General features: G+C 36.8%; 1 protein-coding gene across 5 annotated transcripts in view; it reads right to left on the reverse strand.

The window, feature by feature from the left end:
• Window positions 1-26,105, reverse strand: part of LOC148416200 (leucine-rich repeat and fibronectin type III domain-containing protein 1-like protein) — a 169,480-nt gene that overhangs the window by 31,904 nt on the left and 111,471 nt on the right. The gene's annotated exons all lie outside the window — the stretch shown is intronic.

Genomic DNA, 26,105 nt, shown 5'->3' on the forward strand with positions numbered 1-26,105 from the left:
CAACCCATTATCCCGGGGTTATTCATAACAGGTAGGTTTTGAAAGATTCAGAATATGTCATTAAAACTGAGTTTACAAGAAAATACGGGTGACAACTTCATAGAAGTGACATTAAATACGAAACATATTATACTATAACATCACATCTAACGTGACTTATGAATTATGAATTAGAATTATGCTAGGCACAGCATTGTATTAAGCCACTCAAAATAGGGCCTAAAGTTTAAAGCACTGAAGAGGCCTACCCTTGCTACCAAGTGATGGGTAGATAACATTGATGTGTTAGGGGCGGCAAATGGCCAATTGCTGCAAACACAGGAACGATGCAAAACTGAAAACACACAAACATTTGAAGAAATGCAGAGGAATCCTGAAATCATAGAAACAAAATGAAAGTAAAAAAGTGACATGTACATGATGTGGAATGTTGTTTATTATCATAAATGTAAAATGATGGATTTTTTTATGAAGTGAACAAATAGAAAAACAATTCTCACTTGGAAATAAATGGAAAAACAAACATGCTGTGCTTGTCTTCTTGAGACAAACTTTGGAGCATGACAATGATGAAGTAGGAATTCTTTTATTTTACTTCTATTTTATTTGTTATACATTTTTGTTGCTGAACAAATATCTTATTCTCTCCCTTAAGAAATAAGTAAAATCCCACATTGGCATATTGGTTGTAGCGAAAATAATAATAATATATATATATATATATATATATATATATATATATATATATATATATATATATATAATATCACAGCCTAATTGTATTACCCAGAAAAGATTGCACCATGCAACATCAAAGCATGTTCAAGGTGAGCATTTCGCTATGATAGTGATACATTCTGGTGCAATGTGCAAAACAGCAAGTCTCATTTGAGCCAACCAACTCTTTATTTCATTTAAATGTATTCCTGGCAATAGAATGAGTCGTTTTTCTAAGGTTTTTGGTGGTGTTTGTTCATTCTATTGCTAATGAGAATGAAACATGTTAACCGGATATGAACTTGGAGATCCATTCATAGATATACAGTACTTGTAGCGTCCACATGGGCCTATCACTGACTGTTCTCTGTGGACTGCCATAAATTTGAAAGACAGTTATATCATATTTCAGGTTACTCAGAGACTCATATTCAAAAATATTTAAGGTGTGCTCGTTTGTTTAATGACCACACATGATGGAAAGGTGCTTCTATAATCAAACACTTTGTAAAGAAGCAATTAAACGGTCTTTTCCCCAACCTTTGTTCTAGTTAAAATGCACTGTAATAAATGCGTTTAGACTATTAACCTTTCCAATCCACTCTGAAGAACACACCGATGGATAGTGCCTTTACTTCTTTTACAATGTGCCCCAGACAGGCCGTAGACTTAATAAGATAAGAAACATAAATCCAAATCTTAACACAAAGCCCAGCTAAGATCTTTTTTTTTTCTGCTAAGCTTTTTATTCAAATCATCATTTCATATCACCTTCCCATAGGATTGAGAAATGCAAGGTGAAAAATAAAGTCACAAATTTTGGAAATTGAGGTTCTCACATGTGTTGACTGAGATTAATTCCATGACATCTTTTAGAGCTTGACAATGCACAGTAGCCGTATGAGTTAAGCTTATTGCTGCTCTGCATTTCGAAAAGCCAGCTCAGGGTTTTTGGCACCTAGAAGAATAGGAGTTTAGTGAACACCACACACACACATCTCTTTCAACCACAATAGGCCGAAGACATGCTTCAGAAGCACTCTGTGGGGTTCCGTAGGTCTGACAAATTGGAAAGCCTATAAATGGAGAAGCTTTTGTTGATAAAGCATTGTTGTGTTAAGATAATGATGCCTTAAACAAAGAGCAGATGGGAAAAAAAAGTTCTCTAAACACTGACACTATATTCACTTGGGCTTAGAAGAGTAATTGTCTGAGTAAGTCATGACACAGACACAATATGTTGTAGACAAAGCTAGTTTTCCCAACATAACTCCCGATGTGTATTTTCATCTTATAGAAGTCAGGTGTCAATGAAGGAACTTCCAAATGAATCAAATAGATGAAACACAGAGAACTTGCACTTCACAATTTGCTAAATGTCCCATTTTTTCACAATTGTATATTAAGTGTGCATGTGTGAATGATTGGGTGTTGTTTTGACAAAATACTGACAGATCCAAAGCGTGGAAAAACGTCTTTTTCTACAATGCAATGTTAATGGTTGAATTTTCAAATTATTCTATCTGCATTCTAACATTGAAGACTGTGTTAACTTTAGTCGACGTTTCAAGGTGACTGTTACGGGTGGGGTCACTCAGGGGTCTTGCTCTCTGGTACCGGCCTGCTCTGTTTCTTTTTCCCTGTGTTTCCTGGCATCTTTTTTTTAGGTGTGCCCCAGCAGTGCACGGATTGGTCGGCTCCAGGAAGGCCCACGATTGGCTGCTGCTGATTGGCAGGTCGCACGCCTGCTATATATTGAGCTGAGATGGCAGACAACTCTCGTCCTCCTTCGCTTCCAACCAGCCACGCATTTGTACTAATAGTCTGGAAACCGAGCAGTAGGGGTGAACCGCCGTTTTTGTTGTACATTTTTCTTTCCTCCTGTTTTTGGAGCTAGGGAGGTAAGCCTATTGTCTTTTGGTTGTTTTGTTTGTTAGGTTAGTTTGGTTATTTCAAAGACAGATTGTTTTGTTTGTTGTCTTGGCCTTGGTTCACCCTGAGTTAATTGCTCCAATCTTTTGTAACCCTTTTGTAATGTAAATAAATATATTTTTTATTTTCCAAACCGTTGGGTTATCGGCTGGCTGCTTGGGAGTTGGGGAAGGCGGGGCCCATTACACATGTTATGTCTTAGGCCCCTAGACTGGGACATAACATGACGCTCACACTGCAGTTCAAATGGCATTATTTTCACATCATTAAAAGGAGTGGTATTTTATTAAATTTTATTTATACTCATACTCATATATACAGTAAATGTATATCTTATTTGTATATCTATAATGTATATCTACTGTATATTTCTTATTCTATCAATGTTATATCCAGTTACAGTTTGTATAGCAAAACCTTGACAAAAAGAGGTCGAGAAGAATCCAAAATCCTGGAATGAGGCATTGAATTGGTTTAATGTCTCCTTTAAGCAGCACAGCAATAGCATCTCTCTGAGTTATATTGTGGTAAAACATGACACATAACATAACCACATCAATGTGGACTATTGTGGTCAGAGACCGCTAAGATATAGAATATGGCATACTGCATGCATTGCACGATGTGATGGAGCTGCACACATTTGATTAAATTTAAGTCCATCTTCTTGACACTTTCTAACTTTAACCTACGCCTACAAACATTGCAACCACGAAAAGGCATAGCTCAATTTTAAACATCATGAATATAAGATTAGCAAAAATCAGGAAAAAAAATGACTGCAGCCCAATGGTAGACATTATTTAAAAATGGATGTCATCCACTCTCACTGAGGATAAAGACAACGGATTTGTCATAATGGGATCAAGACAGCACTACTCTCCACTAGCTGGTAGCAACCACCACCACCACAAAGGCTTGGAAATAATTTCAAAATAAAATCATACAACGGCATTTACATTTGATGTTGTTTGTTTTTCATGGTAGGTCTTTTTTTCGGCTTGCCCATAGTCCTAAGAAGTGCTGCAATGCTCTCTTTTGTCTACCCAATAAAACACTGTATTGTAAGTATACATAGTATATAGTATACAGTGTTCATTTTAACCCTGGAAAACTGTTGGGTACCAGGGACTCACAATACTAAAAAAATATCGTTCCCGACATAAATGTTTAGAGTCCAAAATTGCGTAGTAAAAAGGTCAAATTAAGTCCAAGGTTCAAATTGCATGCACAAAAATCAAGATTAGATAACAAATCAAAGTAAATATATGTCGATGGCCCGCAACTCGATGATAGGGAAAAAATCTTTTTCCTCCTGAAGGTAGATCTTTTGAGAACCACTGCACCATCCAGAGCAGGAATGTCAAACTTGTTTAAGCTTGCAGCATCATTTCCAAGTGAGCTGGACCAATAAAATCATGGTATAGCCTACATTTATATACTTTAAAACAAAAAACATTTCAAATATATTATTCATTTTTTAATACTGTCCAAAATAAAGCAAGTACAGCATCACTATTAATCATGAAATATTAACATTACTATTAATCATAAAATATTTTAAGTTATTATTTATCAAAAACTCAGCTCATTTTTTTATTTCACAAAACTATCACGTGGGGCGGTTTAAACCCATTTGTGGGCCAGGACGTGGGCTGTTATGTTTGACACCTCTGATTCAGTTGCTATATCAGTCAACTAACACAAGCGTAAACTGCATTACGTTTCATCCAGCTACACGTTAAAAAAAATTACAAAATTAATTATTCATCTGTGTATTGTTTATTACTATATTAATGCAAATTTCCTTGATCGCTCGTGGAACTGGAAAGGTCAAAAACCTTTATATCCAATAAAATCAAACATAACCACAACAAGCATCGAAAACTAGCGCTAGTCCAACAATACACACTCACATACTGACTGACTGAATTTTATCATATGTGGCCAACAACCTAAAGAGATGTGTGAGTAAAAAAATAAAAATAAAGTATTTTTGCCAAAATATGACTCAAGTCATTATTTTTAACAGGCTGGCTATATGTTTGGATGAAACACTTGGTGGTAAACTAAATGAAACCACATTGCCTGAGGAAATATAACAAGAGTGCCAACATTTGGAAAATATCTGAAAATAATAATGCATCTAAGTGTATGTGTGTTGAATTATGCATTAGCCGCAAATTTCTGTGAAACAGCATGAGAGCACAGTCCTCTTTCAATGACCATCCAGGTTAACTAAAGGGTAAAAAGAATGTGAAAGTTCTACACAAGCCCACAGCAGATTTAGGGTTCCCTCCTTGGCCTATTGTTCCTAAACTTCATGAACTTTCATGAGATCAGGGAGGCACTCTTTGCATAATACTGCATAATACTCAAATGTGGTGAACAAATACAAATGAGAGCGGAATCAGAAGTTAGAGGAAGTAACAATTTAGGACTCTTGTTCAATGGAACCATCTGCCTTCTCTAGTCTCGTAATGCACAATTATAGGTTTCATTCACACGCTTCCACACAATCCAGCACACAATAGCAACCTGAAGCGAAAAATACCGCCTCATTTTGATGACATAATAGAAAAAGGTGAGCAAAAACACATTTTCTATAGTGGGCATTTTTGTTGTTATTTTGAAACTGGTAGTGTTCACATTTGGGTACACATGAAATGGACCACCTCGGAGTCTGCTTTGCAGGTGGACAAAAATGCAACTTCAAAATAAACCAGCATCACAAAAGACATTGTATTTGATTATTTTCCATGCAGACCACAATTTTTCCACCTTGATGGAGGCCTGTGTTCATCTGAGTGCCCGTCTAGTTAGAGAATGGTGCGTCCGCTGCAGGACAGAGTTGCCAGTCCTCATCAATGTTCTGCCCCTTTTTTTTTTCCACTGTCATAAAATGTGTCTGTGGGGAAATAAATAACGGCCACAACTCAAATCGCTCTCTTCCGTCTGTATTCTCTTTCTTTCCTTCCCCAAGCAAACAGAAACATAATCTGGTCAGAGATTACTGTGAGATTAGTTGGGTCTGAAGTAGGTCCTGTGTGCGTGTTGGGAGAGCCAGACTGAGATGCATGGGAATTGGGAGATTGGTGGGTTACAGTGACTGCTGGAAGATAAATGAACAGGTGGACAGACTCATTCTTGTACAGACAAATAGACTAAGAGACGAGACAATCACAAACAGGATTTAAAAAAAAAAAACACTCTGGAGGTTGCCGAGCGGTCTGGTGCCTATGAATCTATAGACCGCATCTAAAAAAAAGCCCCTATGACATTTATGGTAAACCCCATCTAGCGCTTTGTCATGTTTTAGGTCAGTGAGTAAAAAAGCATAACCCAAGTACTTGTTTCAATTTCGTTCATGTTATTTTAAAGAGAATATGTCACACTGTAAACTTTGTATGTTTCATATTTGATGTAGATTGTTTTTAATGAAGAGACATGAATCAACAATCCAGGAAAAGGCCTGAACGACTGCAAAGCATGGTAGCATAAAATGTTTGTTTAGAAAGGCGCGTGTGTGCATGTGTGTGTCTGTGTGTGTTTTCGTCACTGTCAATCTCTTATGGTTTGAAAAGAAGGCCTCTATTGCCTGCAGTGTCTCAAGCGGAGTGAAAGCAATACATCAGCTCCTGACGTGTCATGAAATAAAAATGATGAAGAAGCTGTTAGTAATGCAGTGATAGACAGCACCAAAACAATTGATGAAGGCAAACAAAAAGTATATTTTTGGAACAAATGCATATTTTATTGAAGATGCGTCACGGACGTTGTATTCCTCATGAGTTTGGTCCTGCCCTTCTGAAATTTGCATTGCTTTCTCGTATGAACTTGTAAAAGGAAGAGTGAGTTGAAAAGTTCATACCTTGTTAAATATCAAAGCAATTTAGTGGCCAAAATTAACCATTTTAGCATTTCTACAGAGAATGTGAGTCGCTGACTCATCCAAAGCCCTTCCGGTTTACATCACAGTACGACACATCTGCAGTCAATTTGCAGCTCACTTTGGCTTGACATTATTATACATTTTGCATTTATTGGCACATTAAGATACAGGCATGCCTTTATTACAAGGTCAAAAAGGGAATAACAAGATATTATCTTTTTCATCTTGCTGATCTGCTTCAAATTGCTGTGTAAACAAACATTTGTTCCCTGTAAAATCTTTCCAGCCGGTTTTAAATGTGACAATGTGCGCAGAAATAACTAATACATATGTCAATGCTATAATTGGTTCCAGGGATGTTGTGGATTTGTGTGTGAAGTGCAATTTCAATTATAACCACATAAGGATGCTCAAAGAATTACGTTAACGTACAGGCACTCACACAGATGGGGGAAAAAACAGGATAATTGATGCTAAGAATAAAACACGCTTACTTGGGGTGTGCCAAATTATTTATACATATAAGAATTGGGATTGACATTTAGGATTGAAACAGATTTAAAAGATCACTAAATCAATATTAAATCACTACGCTTCCTTTCCATTCTACATTGAAGGCGCGCTGTGCCATGACGTCACCCGTGATGGAAAGTCAAGCCTGCACAGCGGGAAACACAAAAACTAACAATGGAAGAAATTCAACCGCCCTGTCTTCATTTAAAGCAGCCTTGTCGCATTTTGCAAACTTGCATGACATATGAAAGCCACACGGCCGTGAACGTAAATGGAATGTTTCACTCCACTGCCAACAAATTGAGATTGGCCGCTACGGAACTGCTGATTGTGTAGGCATTTTAAGTGACTTTTGCCCATTGCAGGTCCCAATCACATGGAAGCTCTAATGAATATTTCTGCCGCCTTACTACTAAACAGATCAACAATGACAGAAATAGCATTCAGTCAGATATTTATTTTTCGTTTTTCCCTCAAAGGCGACTATCCTTGTTCTCTCTTTTGCACACTTGAGTTAAATGAGCTAACCAGGAACAAATATTCATACAGAATAGAAAGCAAACAGTCTGTAGTCAACACAACTCAAAACTTCAGCATGTCCACAAAATAAAACAAAACAACATAAAATACAAAACAATACATGCAATCTCAAAATGATTTTAAGCACACATATTTATGAAAATACTGTCTATACTAAATAATATGATACAATCGTGATTGATAATACTCTGGATGATAATACTCAGAGATGAACAATTTGGCACATGTTTCATGCTTTGCAAATACCCCCAAGTTAGCTGCTTACTGGAAAAAGTATATTTTTATCTCGTTTGTTATAAATGTACTAAAATATATTCATATTTTTCATTAGGGCAACAGTTTTTTACATAATTGGTACTGTACTATCCATGTAGCTTGCTCTATCTGTCTTATTTTTGTTTCATCTTATTTTACTCTGGAAAAGCTATATATATATATATATATATATATATATATATATATATATATATGTGTGTGTATATATATATATATATATACACACACACACACATATATATATATATATATATATATGATTCTTTGAGTCGGGCATCAGTTTGAAATAAATCAAATTGAATCATTATGAATTGAAAATCGTTTGGAATTGAGAATCCATTCTGAATAAAATCAGGGACCTCAATCAGAATCAAATAACATTGTGAGACAGTCAAAGAGTCCTAATGCTTTCAAAGAGATACAAGGTCACTTTTTTTTTTCTTTTTTTACATTTTATGGAAATGTTAAGATGATTTAGCAAAGGCATTAGACTCACAGAGGTTCAGATGGGTTTAAATAAATAATGGCTGGGAGCACACACAAACACACACAATGAACACACACACGCGTTGTGACAGACGTAACCACAAAGGGGGAAATGTCAGTTTCTGTCAAGCAAAAGAGTCTGACAGAATCAATTAGCAAGCTGCAATAATGGGGAATACGGCATTAAATTAAAGTGACAGTTTCCCCCATAGGCACACTCACGAGAACATTAAACAACTAAACGCTGCGTGTGTTTGAATGTGTGCGAGTACACAGTCTGGACGTGTTTACATTTTTTGGTGCGTGCATGTGTCTGTGTGAGATTAGGGATTTGAACTGACAGTAGCATGGTTATATTCATCAAATCAAATCAAATCACCATGCTTTAACCTTGTGTATAATTGTCTCGTTCTTGGAATGACGATGTCATTAAAGAAGCCAATTTGGCAAAACAATGACATGCATTATGCGATGTGGAACAATTGTTTTCAATGACCCGGTATTGCTCGGAAACGCTTGACAGAAATGGACAATGATTGTTTTCGCTCTTGCCATTTAGCTCACACACATGAACACACAGATTCTTGAAGAACATACAGTAGATGACATTGGGAATCAATATATATTTCTGTCTATTTAAGGTCTTGTAAAAATTGCATTACAGCTTCACATAAGGTTTGGTTTGATTCAAGTTTTAATAGCATTGTTTAATCTTTATATTTTACGATGATCACATGATGTGCGCTTTTGTTTTGGGAGCACCTTTGTCACTAATCTGAATACCTTCAGGGACGGACTACACTATTTCATCCGCAGAGAAATTTTCAAAAATATTACCATTTTTCAAAGTGTCAGTTATTTTGTATCTAATGGTACTATAAGTGAGATGCTATCAGTCGTACATTTGTTCCATTTATGACTTTTGTGCCGTTTTCTCCTTGTGTTGAGCTCAGTGAATTACTTTGTTGGCTGTGTTAGTTATTCAAATAACCATCATAGCAGATCAGATTGCCTTAAGGATTTTTTTTTTACCACTTACAGCAAGTCTTGACAAATAATTGTCACATATTCTTGAAAAATATTGTTGAAATATCAGCTGTGCAGTTCACATGGTCATGTATGTGTCTGCTTTATCCAAATTGTCATGTATTTGTCACATTTTGTCATTTTAATGTTTTTTTTTTTTTTTTTTAACTGTTTTGAGTGATTAGCTCCTGTATCCGTTGCCATGCAGTTGCTATGGTTCTTTAGTTTGCTAGTTTTTAGTTTCCGGCCCACCACATTATTTTATGTGGCCTGCGAAATGCTGATTTGACTTCAAGTTTCTGGTTAAAATACCAAATTTGCAAAACCAAGCATTTTTTGTTCCCAGTCTTTTTTGAACAGTTTTATATGGCATCTGATTTCAAAACGTGTTAGAAGTGCGACAAACACACCTAAAATGTATTTGATTTCACAGGCATACAGGTCCTCTGACAAAAACTATAACTACAATGTGGCCTGGATTGAAAATAAGTTTGAGACCCCTGCTATAGATGATTGATATCTAAAAGTAGTTATAAGCGCCACAATCTCATTGACGTGTCAAAATGTCATGTCAATCACAGATGCAGGTTTCTTGTTTCTTTCAGTCTAATTTCTGATATAGTTTTGTGAGTCTTGCTAAGGTGACGTTGATGTTTTTTTTTTTTTTTTGCATAAACGTTCTATCTTTCCGCATTCCTGGGTCCAGATTATCCAACCCCTACGTTATGAATCTGTAAACACCAAAAGACACCCTGAAATGCAACACGCACAATTTGTAATCAGAATCTACTTATCCCAAAACAAGTTTTGAAAATCGAGGCAGTTCAGTATTTATGTTAAAAACACAGTTGGAATACATATTAGCTGAAAGTGACCTGATATCACAAACCACATGAATCCTCCCAAAGGTTTCTTTGATATGCAAATTGTATTTTACACTATCACTGAACTATAATGTAATTTGACTGAAACCCACAAAAGTGTTGCTTTTGAAACCAAGCTACTTGATTGTTTGAATTTCTCCCGGTAACACATAAACCATACTCAGGGTATCCAATACTGATGGTATGATAAAACGGATGAGGCAGACCCACTTTGATTTCATAATTGCCACCAATACCGAGGCAATGTCTGTTGCACTACCTCAGTCGGTTAGCGCCTGTCTTTCTCTGCACGTCCACTTCACTTTGTGAGTAATTTTTCCCGCAGCCCGCTTTAAGAAACAGAAGGGCACATTGCTAATTCTGTAACCTTGAAACACTCGACAGCAGAAATATGTGAGTTGCTTATAAATAGGAAAAAGGTAAAAGTTTCTTTTTTTTTTTTAAACTGTTTTTTGTGACAAAAAAGCGACCACATCTTCCGCCTTGCTTTCAATGCGTGGACAAATCAACTTTGAATAATGAATAATCAATCTCCATTGCGAGGACAGGGTAAGGGTAAGCCCAGAACCTGGTGCCATATCTCCTCGATCCCATAGTTGTGCGGCCAAACACATGGAGTATATTCCTGTGTGTTCATGCCTGTTCATATGTCATTCCGGCCTACACGAGTGGACACTTCTAAATCAGATTTAATGGGTTATGTTTTCAAAAGCCTTTGTCAGATTCGCTCCCATTTATCAACCCAATCGATCCACAAACTGTCCATGCCCCATCAAGCACCAAGAGTAGCGGACAGAGCAAAAACGAAAAAAAATGGCAAGGTGGAGAGAGAGCAAAACGGAGGGGAATGGATCCAGTTAAAATGAGGCGTGAAAAGTGGACACAATGTGTTAAACAAACTTCCATTTAAAGTAGATGCCCCAACATTTGAATGAAAATCTGGATTGAAATATGGGGCATTAGAATGACAAAAGGATAGGAAATGAATGTGGATAAGATTTTTTTTTTAAATCAGCAATGTTGAAACTAGGGAGAGTGTATTTAGTTCAGATGGTGGATTAAAGACTAATTTTACATCAATCTAAGTGGGCCATAGGGGGAGGGAGTTGAGGCTGAGGCTTGTTAATGGCTTAAAAGTCTTGTAAAGGCTGCAATAGATGTTTGAGTTCAAGTGCGCTCGATAGACACGGCAAGTTTATGGGAGCTCAGGAAAAGCATGTGTTTTACTCAATGCTGTCAAGAAGATTAGTCAGGCCTGTTTAAACCGAGTTTTCACATATATCCCGTCATGCTGCTGTAATTCAATACATCCGTTTATAGTTGTGTTCCAAATTCACAATCTATTTTTAAAAGTGACATAATATTCTTTCAAGATGTACTGTATTGGTTGTAAAATCAAAATAAAAATCCAACAGTCATATGAAATCTTGTCACTGAAACATCTCCAAACTGAAATAAACTGAAATGCTTCAAAAAATGTTTAATCAGATAAGGTGAAATTGTTCCATCATGAGTACTTTTTGTCAATGTTAATTCATCGCAGTTGCCATCTGATGATATTAAGGGATGCTATATGGCAATGTTCACATTTTCTTTACTTTTAATTCTAAGCAAAGTTGCTCGTTGTGTACTATTGTAAACTAGAAAATGTTTCTATTTTTTTGTTAAAACTGCAGTTTTCATCATCGGTTGATGCTAGAGATATTGTTGGTATTGTTTTAAAATATAGTCTTTGATTTATTAAAAAAAAAAAAAACTTCCAATTTAAGCTTAAAAGGGATTTTTTTTTTTTCTGGCTAATTTGGGTCACACACGGTTTTGCTTGAATTCCTGTATATGGCCCTTCAGTAAAAAAATGAGTAAGATGGACACACAAAGGATTAGAAACTGCCTAATCTTTCATTTTCCAGCATGGGGGCTTTAGCCGTGAATTTTCGCAGGCATATATTTCAAGTTATTGAGACAGACTGACTGTAAATTGTATTAGCTGATCAGTTACTTTATATAGTAAATATGCAAATGTTCAAAGCTTTCACATAATCATACTGTGAGATTAAGAAGCACATTCTTAAAGTTACATATTTCTCATCGTGTTCAGATTGGAGAGTGATGCATTAAAATGGGATTATTTAAAAGCATTATATTTTATGCAGCGCGGAAAAGTTCACATTGAACTGAAATGGTATCAAAAAAAAAAATGGTAATGGTTAAGCCTAGAATTAAATCATACACAGGTAACGTTTTAAATATCTCTAATGCAAAGATTAACTCCTGCAACACTGGCAACCACCAAAACACCACACAGACACGTGCACACACACGCACACACACACACCCACACACAAACAGATTTAAAACACACCTCGGACCTTATATTTGGACTTAATATCTTCTGATCCATGCATTGGATAAGAGGGGATAAGAATACAACAACAAACAAGAAAAAAGTAAAATAAAACATAGCAAAACTAAAATCCTTATAATTTCACGCTACTGTGTGAAAGTCAAGTGGAAGTTATGTGAAGTCGTTCGCCGCAACATGCTGCCGGGAAAAGCTTCAAAATAAAAGCAATGCATTCATGTTCATCCATCCATTATCCATTCATCATCCATTATCTGTAGCCGCTTATCCTCACAGGGGTCACTGGCTTGTTGGTGCCTATCCCAGCAGTCTTCGGGCAGTAGGCGGGTGATTCCCTGAACTGGTTGCCAGCCAATTGCAGGGCACACAGTGATGATCAACCATTAACACACCTAAGGACAAGTTAGTGTGTTAGGCCTGGGGAAAACATGCAAACGCCTCACAGGAATGCTGGAGCAAGCTGGATTTGAACTCAGGACTGAACTGTGAGGTGGACGTACGAACCACAAGCTACCCATTCATAGGTTTATTTTGAATTTGGCTACAGTATTTTGAGAGTGATGTAGAGTATTACCAATTGTTGCAGCTATTAGCTTGATGTATTTTTGACGAGTATATTAACTCTTTCAGTGAAAAGGCTCATCAGGAAAGCATTATCAGAAAAGGCCACCTCAAAATGCCAATATATTTAGCATTTTCACTCATCTTTCATGGCCGAAAGAACATTGTGTGCTATATCTAGTATGTAAGCATGGGTGGTATCATTTGAAAGATTTATTTCCAGTCCTTAATTAGAATTATGAGTATGTAATATTTTTGTTGTATGTATGGCAACACTACCATTCAATGGTCACAGTTTTCACTAAAGTGCTATATATATATATATATATATATATATATATATATATATATATATATATATATATATATATATATATATTATTTTTTTATTTTTATTTTTTATTTTTTTTTACTATTGTAAAATATGAGGATTCTCATCCATGGCACTGAAAGAGCTAATAAGCAGATATCCAGACAAGGAAAAATGCCTTAAGTATTTTTTAAAGAGAGATACTCAGATTACTCAGGAACTTATTTCAGGCCTAATGGATTGTGCAACTTAATTTGTATTCCACAATGTAATACTTGCAGAATGTCGTTCAAAGTCGTGGGGCCGCATAGCACATACTGCATAGAATTATCATGAAGAACATTAATGATATGACTTCCTCTTTAATCTTTGATGTCAAGTCAAGATCTGCAATATATTATCTTGAAGATGGTAACGGGCCCTCAGGCCAGGACTTTGAGGCCCTAACCAAGACTCTGTGAGAATTTCTGCCACCAATCTATTTTCATTGAACTCAGCAAAAGTGCTTCTTTCTCAATGAGCAATTGTTCAATCCACAACTTTGTTTCTGCCTGTCAACTTCTTTATGCACCTATTTTTTTCGTTTTTTATTTATTTTTTATTTATTTTATTCACCCTCTAACCCTTGTTTCATCTAGTCTTTTCCCTTTTAACACAGCTTCACTCTTTCCCAACTCCCTATGCGTATAGTCAATCAATCAATCATTAATTAAACTTTTTCATCAGCTCAACATGTATGTGAAAGTTAAAAGGGATGTTACACCGTCTCTATGAACGGCACGGTTGAAGAGTGGTTAGCGCGCCTGCCTCACAGTTCAGGGACCCGAGATCAAATCCACCTTCCTCCGGCTTCCTGTGCGGAGGTTTTTTGTTTTTTAGGTGTTTTGTACACTCTAATTTGTCCTTAGGTGTGACTGTGAGTGTGAATGTTTGCTTGCCTCTGTGTGCCTTGCGATTGGCTGGCAACCAGTCAAGGGTGTCCCCCGCATACTGCCCAAAGATGACAGACAGCATGCGACGCTAGTGAGGAGAAGTGGTTCTAGAAAATGGATGCATGGCTAGACAGTATGGACAATGACTTGGGTGAAGGAGCAAATACATTATTTTTTCTCTTTTTGTATGTGTGGTACTTAGCCGTCTGTTAAATGTTCATCTCTGAGCATGGACAGTGCAATTACTTTGAAAGTAAAAGAAATGGACAACTTAAAGAAGAGGAAAAAGGAGAGGGAGTAAAAGTTTTAACTGACAAAATAATACATCAATGTAAAAGCTTCCAGTGATTGAAAAGGCAGAATGCTAACCACATAAAAAGAAAACTGTGGCAATATAATTTGGGATTATGCATGAAAGCATGCATATGTGTATTTTTAGTGGGGAAATTAGAATAAGGAATTCAAAGGCTATAAGGAAGACACAAGAGAATGGAGTTGGATCACAAGGGCATGAATAATAGAGTGATTAAGCAAAGGGAGTGTCGGGGTATGTTAAAGAAAGACAGAAAGAGACACAGAGAAGAGGAGTAATGCTACCAGTGTTAGATTTCAAATCCATGCCAACAGGAAAAGAATAGATTTTTCTATGATATGCAACCCTTTCCTCAAAGCATATCATCAATATTGCTGCCAGAATCTGGTTTCCTATGACTGGAATTGCATTTGTGTTTATGTGCTAAAAAAGAAGAAAGACATGTAATTTTAGCTTTTTAAGTAGTTTTAAATAGAAACTACAAGAAGGCGGAAATGAAGATATTGCTTTTGTCTTTAAGAGTCACCCGGAGGTTTAGAAACAAGCTCATCAGAGGGACAGTCAACGTTGGATTTTTTGGTGAGGAAAGTTGAAGAGAGAATGCCAAATTAGTTGGTTTGGACACACTCAGAGGAGAGCTAATGAGTACAAGGTGTACCTCGCGCTCGACTGAGTGAGGATGTGATCGATGGATATGCTATAGTGCATCGTCCCTGAATTTATGCTGCATTTATTGTTGCACACATCACATAAGAGAAATCCATCCCGCGCACACACACATAGAAGAGAAGATGTCAGAGTGATGGGGCACGTGGTGGTGTTCTGCCAGAACTAAGTTTCAGAATGTGTTGAGTGCTTTGCTCAAGTGGGCCTGGAAAACTCTCAGGAGGCAGATAAGTAATTCCAAAACTACTTGTGTCCTATGTTTTTCTTAGGCTGGGAGAAGGGGGGGTAGTTGTCCATATAGGATTCTGATCAAAGACCTCCTCGAGTTAAACCTCTGACTGCTGTCCAAGATAGGAATGATTTTATCATTTTTTATTATTTATTTACCTCAGTTCTGGACTCAGCACTTAACACTTAAAATGTCATGTGTGTCTAAAGTTTGATTAGAACAAACTTGAATATTCCATTATTTTTTCTCATCTTTGACTTTTGTATTTTTTCAATTTGCCCCAACGCAACATTTTTTTTAAAACTCATAATTAAATATGAAATATAATGAATGAGTTTTTTGAAGAATTTAAGGGGTTTAAACAATAGATTTTTTTTCATTTATATTTCTTAATATATTTCAACAGGAGTCAATTATATGTCAGGTCCCTGTACTTTTTGTGACTGATATCACTTCCTATGCAGTTGCTATGATAATGTCTTTGTGACTTTTATGATAATGGTTCATAGCTTACATTTTGTTATATAGGACCCTATAATTACTGTTGATTATTGACAAGTGATGGATTGTGATGGTCTGTGTCTTGCTGTATCAGTTGCTGTGCAGATACTTCTGGTCCTTTAATTTGCTTTATTGTCATATTGGCTTGGCGTCTGACAGTATTTCACTTCTGGGTCCACAATTTTCCCCACACATTACACACAATATTGGGAACAGGATTATACCAATGCAGGTCAAACCGATAACATTGACTTAGGAACAGCCTTCACAAAAATCAAACAGTTTATCATGTGAGGGATGATATAAATCTTCTAACATTATTTTTGTGCTCAGAATACCTCTTGAAAGCGGACGGAACTGATTGTTGTATTTGCGCATGTTTTTATTGAGAACTGTAGGAGCTAAAAGAGATCATCTTTTATCCCTATTTACCATCCAAATCCTCTTTAATTCCTGAAACCCTTGCTAATTGTCATTTTCTCCTCCCCATGTAGATTTTCTTTTTACATGCGTCATCTTTCCTTTCATCCTCTCTCCATCCACTCTCGTCACTTCCATTTTCCCCTTTCCCCCTCTCCTCCATTTTTGCACTCTAATGCTATGCCCCGATTCCTTTGAATTATTCTTTCCTTTATCAGCGAAGATCTGAAGGCTGGGTGGGGGCTGGATAGTTAGTGGACAGATGAGTGGGGACCTAGAGGGTTAGCAAGGGGTGGGCATGTCGCTGGCTAATTAAACATCGATTTGGAACAATGATGAAAACAGGAGCGAGATGCCAAACAAGAGGATTATGGGTTGGACAGCCGCTGGCTTTCTGCTGACTTCAGCAATCCTCCGAGAGCAGAGAGAGGAAATGTGAGACAGGACAAGGGAGATGAGAGGCCAAACAGATGAGAACATATGAAACATGACTTAAAAGTATGGAAAGCCAACCGGCAAATGAAGGGAGAACACACAGAACAAGATCAGTGAGATAGGAAAACTGTTTGAGAGCAAACATTCCATCTTCTATGCAGGAAGTGGAAGACATAATGAGAACTAAAATGTGGGGGAAAATGAAAGCACTAAACCACACAAATTATGCAAAGTAGAAGAAGTGACAGAATAACATGCAGAGAGGAAGAAAAAAGGGAAGCAAAAGCCTACAGGCGCATAAGAGAATGTAGGTATGACAAAACACATCAAGCTTCTTGGAGTCTGTGAATTACTGACTCATTACTGGTTGCCGCAAATATGGCAATGTGTGTCCATGTTAGGCTGCGCTGGGTTTCTTATTTTGGCCTAGGTGTGCATAGAGTGAGTCATGCAGTTAGATACTCAGAGCTTTCTATCAGTAAAGGGGCCAAAGCCTAACAGTATAACAAAATGTTATGCTCATATACATTAGTGTGTTTGTGAGCAAGTAGGAATATGAAAAGCTACAGTACATAACACAACTTACTTTATAGCAACATAGGGCACAGGCCAAGGAAAAAGCTATTGAAATACCCTTATACAAACACCACAGATTGCAGAAACTTCCAACAAGACCAAGTTGTTGTCAAAAAATATTGCCAATTCAGTACAATAATCCCACCTTGGCCTACGCTATGCACCACCCCTATGCACATTTTCCTGGCAAATTGAGTAGCATAGTCAAGGCTCGATACTGTGGGCAATTCACTTGTAAACGCAACCAACTTCACAGTGAGTGCTTGTGAAAAAAGCATCCGCTTGTATGGTGCGAGTGCCTGTTTTATGCAGGACATAGCTACATTGGCGACAACATTCATCCGACAAGACACGGAAAGGGAGACACATCATCTGCCAACGGCATGCCAGGAAGTCCAATTTCAATATAAAAACATATAGTGCACAGACGTCAATGCAATAGCAATACAAGGCTTTTTCTGTACAACTTGCAAGCGAACTTGGAGTTTGCAGCTGTGGTGTGCTGCGGTTAGCGTGTCCTTGTAATTTTTTATTTTTTATTTTTTTTCCCATCACATCACATAGCCACCAACACAGCCATACAAACAAAATCCTATTCAATAGGTGGTTAACAAGCCAAGAAACTGCTATTTAATTACTGTATTTTCCGCACTTTAAGGAGCATCGGATTATAAGGCTTACCTTCAATGAATGGCCTATTTTAAAAAAAATAAATAAATAAAATAAAAATAAAAAATCGTATATGCGGCGCACCAGATTTATAAGGCACATGGACTCAAAGCTACATGGAATCAAAGCTACAGTGGTGGCTGGGGCTGCATTTGTATCCTGTTATGTATCCACTAGATGAAGCTGCGCTCATGGATACATCAATTCAATGATCAGAGAAGTCAGCAGTTTATGCATATAAGGGACACTGAATTATAAGGTACACTGTCAGCTTTTAAAAAATGTAAGGCTTTTGGGTGCACCTTAAAGTACAGAAAATACGGTACACTGTCGGTGTATGATTCGGCACATATCTCCATTGTTAGTGCTCACCGCGAACTATGTGTTGCAGTCAAATGGTTTCTAACATTTCTAACTCACACAGAAAATCTGTCCATCAATGCATTAAAAAGGCAAATACTTAAACAATGTGGACTTTCCATGATTGTAGAGTATAAATGCTGACATTACAAGAAGAATGATGTGGGTGATATTACTTGGGTATTTCAAGGCTAGATATTGGCAGCGTTGTTTTGTGAGTCACTGACTTAAATGGAGAAGCAAGTTTGTATTTTTTATTAAACAAGAATATATAAATTATTATTATTATTACTAAAGATAATATTGACTGACCTTTTTCAGAGTTTGAATAACCAACTGCATTTCAATTGACCGCATACAGTATGTCTCGTCCACATTGTTAGCAGCTGGCAGAAATTCCTACCCTATCATACAAAGGCAGCGTAAGTGATGAGCGGTTTCTTCATGTCCTTAACAAGTGATTGAATATGATTATTTAATGGCAGTGTATTGATGTTGGTTGCTGTTTAATGTGATTGCAATAATTTGGAGGAAAAGGGTCACAAAGACATGTCAAGCTAATCGGACCACAACCACCTAATAGAAGAAAATCTCAAAATTAAAAGCCTGATAAGGCATGGGTGTCAATGCAAGGATTGACATCCATGTATTATTTGGTGTTTTGGCAGGTGTTAAGACCATGCCCCTCACACACCAGACAAGTTGGAAAGCACCTTTGAACCTTGTGACTTTGATGAAATGACTTGGAGTATGATATTAGTGACAGGTCTTCATGTGTTGAATAAAGATGTGCACTTGAACAAGTGTTTCTTCATCTGGCCACACTGTCATAAGTTGAAGTCTATGCTATGAAGGACAATGGCGCTCATTGGTGGTACATTATATTATGATTTGATGGTTGATGAGGAATTTATTACTACCTGCATTATTGAAGGACTTGTTTCATGGCCAGTTGCCAAAATCCTCCCATTGATGATCTAAGTGAATTTATGTCCTATTTTGCTTGTTACTACTTGTGACTGCGCCTCCTCTTTCTCCGCAATGTCAATTGAACATGCAGCCCTAATGAAAATGCCCAATTTTCACCGAGCAATTCAGAAACCATGTGCATCTTGAATAATCTGAACCACCAAGTGTTTTGTTTTAAAATAAGAATCTAAACGAAAACATTCTCATCTTGATTTAAGTTTTCAAAAGAAGCGTTTGTTCAAGTGTTTCACTCCCACTAAAAAAAAATACACATCTCATAAACCCCACGCAGTTTCTTATGTTAATGACCACATTTGCATGTGTGGTGCTCCCCCAGCAACATACAGTACAACTTCTCTGTGCAACTTCTCTTCTGTTCAATTTACATAACAAAGTTAGCCTTTCACAAGTGATTTAGCTGTAATCCTTTGTGCCGATCAGCACGCCGATGGTCTTTATACGTAGAAGTGTCAAGTGGCACCTCTTTCGCCTTTCTAGTGTTAACATCTGGCACTCTTGAACACAAATGAACCAAAACCATTTTGAGACTCCCGTTGGAATTCCAAGTTTAGTGATTCCATGTATTTACAAGTCCATCATTTCACGTATGACAATGTGAAAATGCTTATCATTTCATGCCTTGAGTAGTTGTCATTTTTTACATGATACAAAATTATAGTACACAATTTGAAACAAATATACCTCAGTGAATAGTTATGCCAGTGCTACAAAGGGTTTGTGACCAAATACTGTGCAGTGCGAACAATTCAAAAAGTTGGAAGCACTAGTGCTCCTAGTGCAAATGTTAGTGGCAAGCCTTGCTAGTGGTCCTCCTATATTGCAAGCAAAGACAAAGAGCAAAGAGGATGTCTCATCTGCAGAGGTAACAAAGCCCTGTAGCAAACTAAGTTTTCATTACTCGCAGTCTGTGTGGCTTTGCACAGCCTCAGAGTGTCAATTAGATGAAGCAAGGCTTGATATTTTTTTTCTTTTACACAGCAGTTTTGCGAAATCAATGAGGAGAAACTTTCTAATTTTGTGAAGCAAATTTTTGCAGGTTGATTCTGCGACCTGCAGCAAGGGGCTTTTTAGACAATAAAAAAGTGACAACAAAACAAACTAACAATTTGCTTACTTTCTCGTGTTTTCTTTCTTTCTTTCTTTCTTGAATTGTATGTCTCTCTATATACCTTCTAGTCCAATGTTTCTGTGTGACACACACTCTAAAGCAGGGGTCACCAACGTGGTGCCCATGGGCACCAGGTAGCCCACAAGGAGCAAATGAGTACCCCATGTGATAGAACAGTGTGATTTTGTTACAAACAATTATACATATGTTACATCTACATAACACATTTCACTTGATTTACATGTTTACTACAGTTGTTCCTACCAAAGAAGTAGCTCTCACTTTCAAAAAGGTTGGTGACCCCTGCTCTAAAGGAAGTACATTGACTTCCACTTCTGGTTCTGTTTAGTGAGAAAGATTTTCTTTCCAGAGTCCAAAGACTTATTCATTTGCCTGTTATGTATTTGTATGTATTTAGTTTTTTTTATTTTTTATTTTTTTGGTGTTTAAAGCTGGAGGCTCTTTGCTTTAACATGGTTCTTATGGAGGTGCCCAAACTTGTTTGCCCCAAGATGACCCAATGACTTACGATAACCTAATAACCTATGATGGACAGCCAATACAGCTTTCTAAAGGCTTCTCTTTCGCAGTGACATCACTAAACAATGTGATATCAATGTTTATTAAACACCATATTTGGGAAAACTCACATCTGGGCAGTCTAGCTCATGTATGTAGATTCATCCAGCTGCAGTGAGACATCCGACTTGCTCAGCTTACTTTGGCTTGCAGTACTCATTATTGCTTGTCCTTTCACCTAGGCATTAACTGAGAGGGATGCTACAAGATTTTTTTTTTCAAGCTCGTGAGGCCAGAAGTGCAATGAAATACATGGGAGAATGAGTTGCCCTTCCCTTCCATCTACTGCATTATAGTAAAATAGCGTTGTGAGAAGGCCAGCCAATGCTTCACAATAAATGAACCATAACTAATAATGTTTGACACGTTCTTCACATTCTTGATGAATTTACAAAATGGACATAACGTTCTGACTACCTATTAACAAGGAAACATGACTTAGACAATAACATTGTCATAAATGAAAATGGGCTGTCCTGTAGCTCATATTTTCCCCTCGAATGCTAATAAATTAACGAGATATGACATACGTTGATGACAGAGATGCAGCTCCCTGCTATACACTGACAGAAAAAACTGTCTTATTCCCTCCCAATCTGCAACATCCATACTCTGCTTCATCACCTACTACAACGCCATATCCTTGGAGACCAAGTTATCACCCACCAGCACACACACATACAAACACACACATACAGATGTCATTCGTTTTAATTAACATGATCACTCTGGGCAACGAAATGCGGGTGGATTTCATGGAAGACTGCCCTCAGCAGCAACTGCAATGTGCACAATCTACCACCGGGAAGTAATGTGAGCAGTCCAGATGAAGCCCCTATGGTGTTGTCTGTAGTAAGTGTTGCACATGCTTGCAAAGCAGATGAGGAATACATTTTGGCATATTTTATGCCTTTCCTGTACAGAGTAAGAGTCCGTAATTTTGGTCATGAATGAATGAAGAAACTCAGTACTTTCTCTTGCAAAATAAGCTCGCAGATAGAGCGTATCTGATACATTTTATTTTATTGAGCCTTTACTGGAAGCCAAATAGCATACTTCAAATATGTATAGCCCAATGGTATTTGATGATATTGCTCCCACTCTGTGCAAGTAAAAGAGAAAAAAAATCTTCCAACCTGCCTTCTGTGATTTGAAAAAAAAAAAAGCATCCAAACTGCAAAAGTACATTTTTCAAGCATCTTCTTTGGCACTGAGTAATATGAAGGGCTATCAATTTTTGTGAACACACCGATCATGTTAAGACAAAATTAAAGAACAGCTGTCGTAAATACATCAAGTGTATCAGTGGCAAATCTCAAATACACATTTGGACATGTTATCTTTGTGATGTTATGTTTGCTGTAGCCTAGATACACTGCATGCTAGTATTATTAATAAACTGAATGATTTAACCCAGCTATAAGCCTGCTTTGCACAGCACTAGGCCACCAACCTGGCCTGTAAACAATAAGCAGTAAAATAAACTTTAAACACACACACACACCAATGACATATAAAATGACACACCAACACATTTGCTACAACTGAGGACTGGATTTCATTCATTTGGATTAATGTTTCCTCCTTCAAAACTTTTTCAATGTGTGATGTATTTAGTCTTTGACAGGCCAGAAAAGCAACTCAAAGTGCACGGTGGAGTCAAGGAAGCAACCTGCTACTGCCAGCAAATGGCAGTGCTATGCTTCATCAGCACAATTCATAAAAGAAGCATGGCACTTTTCCTTACATGGTTGAGGAGATGCAGACCCTGCTGTAATGAGGTAACTGTGTTGCAACACGTATATTTTTTTTTCCAATTTTCGACAAATTGCTTTGTAAGGAACTGTAGACATGCAGTTATGATATTAGATTTGAGATTTTTTTTTCATACATATTAAACATAAAAGTAAGACCAAACACTTTTTTAATCCTATGACATTGTTGAACAGTATATAATTGATTGATTAAAAGCGAATTGTAAACAAATGTTTCAATTAAGGTGAAAATTGAAAGATAGGCTAACATTCTATTTTGGCTTCATATTTTTAGATCATACTCCAGAAGAGCCACTGCCTCACCAATGATGAGCTGCACTCGATACTCAGTTTTGTCACCCTTTTTTCAAAGCGCCTCCGTCTTAATGGCTATTGAGCAAAGACAGACATGAGATGAGAGAAAAGATCCAAACATAGACATGCTGTTAATGTACATGTACAGTATATGCTTTTTATTTTGTACTCCAAAAAGGCCATGCGGTGGCACATCCACTAATGGATTTTCAAAGGTGATGAACATACATACATACTGTGTGTGATATATATATATATATATAAATATATATATATATATATATATATATATATATATATATATATATATATATATATATATATATATATATATATATATATATATATATATATATATATACTGTATATATGCTGTTAATGTGCATGTACAGAATATGCTAGGCGGTGGCACATCCACTACTTTTTCCTCATGATTTGAGCCCTGCGGCTTATAGTCCAGTGCGACTTCTCCGTGACAAGAATCATTTATTTGCTCATATTTTGCCGCTGCGGTTTATATACCGGTGCGGCTTATAGTCCGGAAAATACGGTATATATACACACATACCGTATTTTTCAGACTATAAGCCGCTGCATTTTCCTCATGATTTGAGCCCTGTGGTTTATAGTCCAGTGTGTCTTATCTGTTGTTTTTTTTTTTGCTAGCCACCAGCAAGCAAATGTGTGCATGAATTTATAGAACAACGATGAAATAGAACTGAAAAGATGTGAATCGATGGCTGTGCTCAAAAAGAGTTTTAAAAATATGTGTCTAAATCGAATAAGAGAATGTATAAAATTTGGGGTAAATTTGTGATGTGTAAATTTTATATATAGAACACTGTATGTATGATTTTATTTATGTATTTATGATAGCAAATATGAATTATGTGCAATGTGTTTTTATGTTCACTTAACAAATCTATCAAACAAAGGGAGATAAAAAAAAAATGCTCGGAAAGTACTGATTTCGATTTTGAATTGGTTTTTAACAGTATTCTGTTAGTGTTGAAAATATCCATCCATCCATTTTCTATAAATATCTTGGGACCAAATATGCAGGCATGTTCAGTCTGTTAAAGATAGAATTTGCTGTTGGCAGACAATTACAAAAAAAAATAATAATAAAATTAAAAATTAAACTTCGATTTACCATCTTTTTGCAGAAATATCTCATTTTATTACCTGCGGTTTATAGTCCAGTGCGCTTATCTGTAACAAAAATCTTTTTTTGCTCATATTTTGCTGCTACGGCTTATGCTGCTCGGTTTTGAAAACTTGTGTGACGCACAAAAGCCACACGGCTGCAAATGTAAATGTAATGTTTCACTCCACTGCTAACAAATGTAGGTTGACCGCCATGGATCTGGTGATAAGTAAGCATAAAATATGCGTTAAAAGTGTCTTTTTACTGTCGCGGTTCCCAATCACATTGAAGTCATGACAAATATTTCTGCTGCCTTTCATTAAATAGATCAAGAATGACAGGAATGGTGTTCAGTCATGTCTTTTTTCTTCCTTTTTCCCTCCTCACAGATGACTATTCTGGCTCTCTCACACACACGTCAATTACAGTGGTATGAAAAGGTTTAGGCATACCTTTCAAGATTTTCCTTTATACATCATTGGTGGTTCAGATTATTAATGTCAGTAAAATATATCATATAGCAGATAAACACAGTGATATTTGAGAAGTGAAATGAAGTTCATAGGATTTACAGAAAGTGTGCAATAATTACTGAAACTAAAGTTGGCAAGTGCATAAATTTGAAAAAAGGTGATGCCAGAGGGGGCGCGGACAACATGGACAACATGCTTCAGTGCTGCTCATGTCATAATAACCACTTTGAATCATCAATTAAAATTTAAAAATTAAAATTTGTGCTATAGGCCTGCAGTTTACAGTATACCTGTGATGCCAACTAATCTATTAAACTGTTCTCACTCAAAATTAGTATCAACATTCATTTCAAATATAAGCATTTATGGTCAGTATGGAAATGATACACAGATAATGGCAATAAAGTATAGAGTGGGTTATTTCACGACCTTTTTCAGCAATATTTTTCACTTATTACCCTGGTGAGATACAGCAGTTTAATGACAATGACAAGAGTAAAAGAGCCGGAATGAACGCCTTTATACGTATAAAGATGCATACCCCTATCTAAAAGGGCCCACTCACTGCCTTCATAGTAACATAGAAATAACTTTCCATTTGAGGGATAAACTGGCATTGCTCATCTGTTGCTATGGAAACCTGTACCTTCAGTACTCAAAACGAGCAGGACTTTACGATGATTCTTTTCAGATATTTTTGTGAAAATGTAACACGTGATGATGATAGAGATACAGCTCCCTGCTATACACTAACAGAAAAACTGTCTTATTCCCTCACAAACCGCAACATGCATACTCTGCTCAATTGAAAATGTAACACGTGATAGAGCTGGTTGATAGCAGAAAGCTGTTAAATAAGATGTGGTTTAAAAATGTAAAAATCTCAAAGAAATTAAATAAGTCCCCATCAACAAATGATATTCTCTCACACCAATTTAAAATCAATAAAAAGAGAACGATCAGCAAAGTCATTTGATGACAAAGCTTGAGAGACAAGTGCTGAAGTGTGTTCAGCAGCCACCATCCTCAAATCTGGCGAGTTTTGATTGTCAGTAGCTCTGTTCCACTGCAGAACACTTCCTATTTTCACTTGATTAGACATGTATTACTGCATGACTGGCTAATCTCTTTGTGCATCA

This window comes from Hippichthys cyanospilos, chromosome 11, assembly GCF_059441005.1.
Source record: "Hippichthys cyanospilos isolate Australia breed blue-spotted pipefish chromosome 11, RoL_Hcya_1.0, whole genome shotgun sequence".
NCBI classification, from domain to species: domain Eukaryota; kingdom Metazoa; phylum Chordata; class Actinopteri; order Syngnathiformes; family Syngnathidae; genus Hippichthys; species Hippichthys cyanospilos.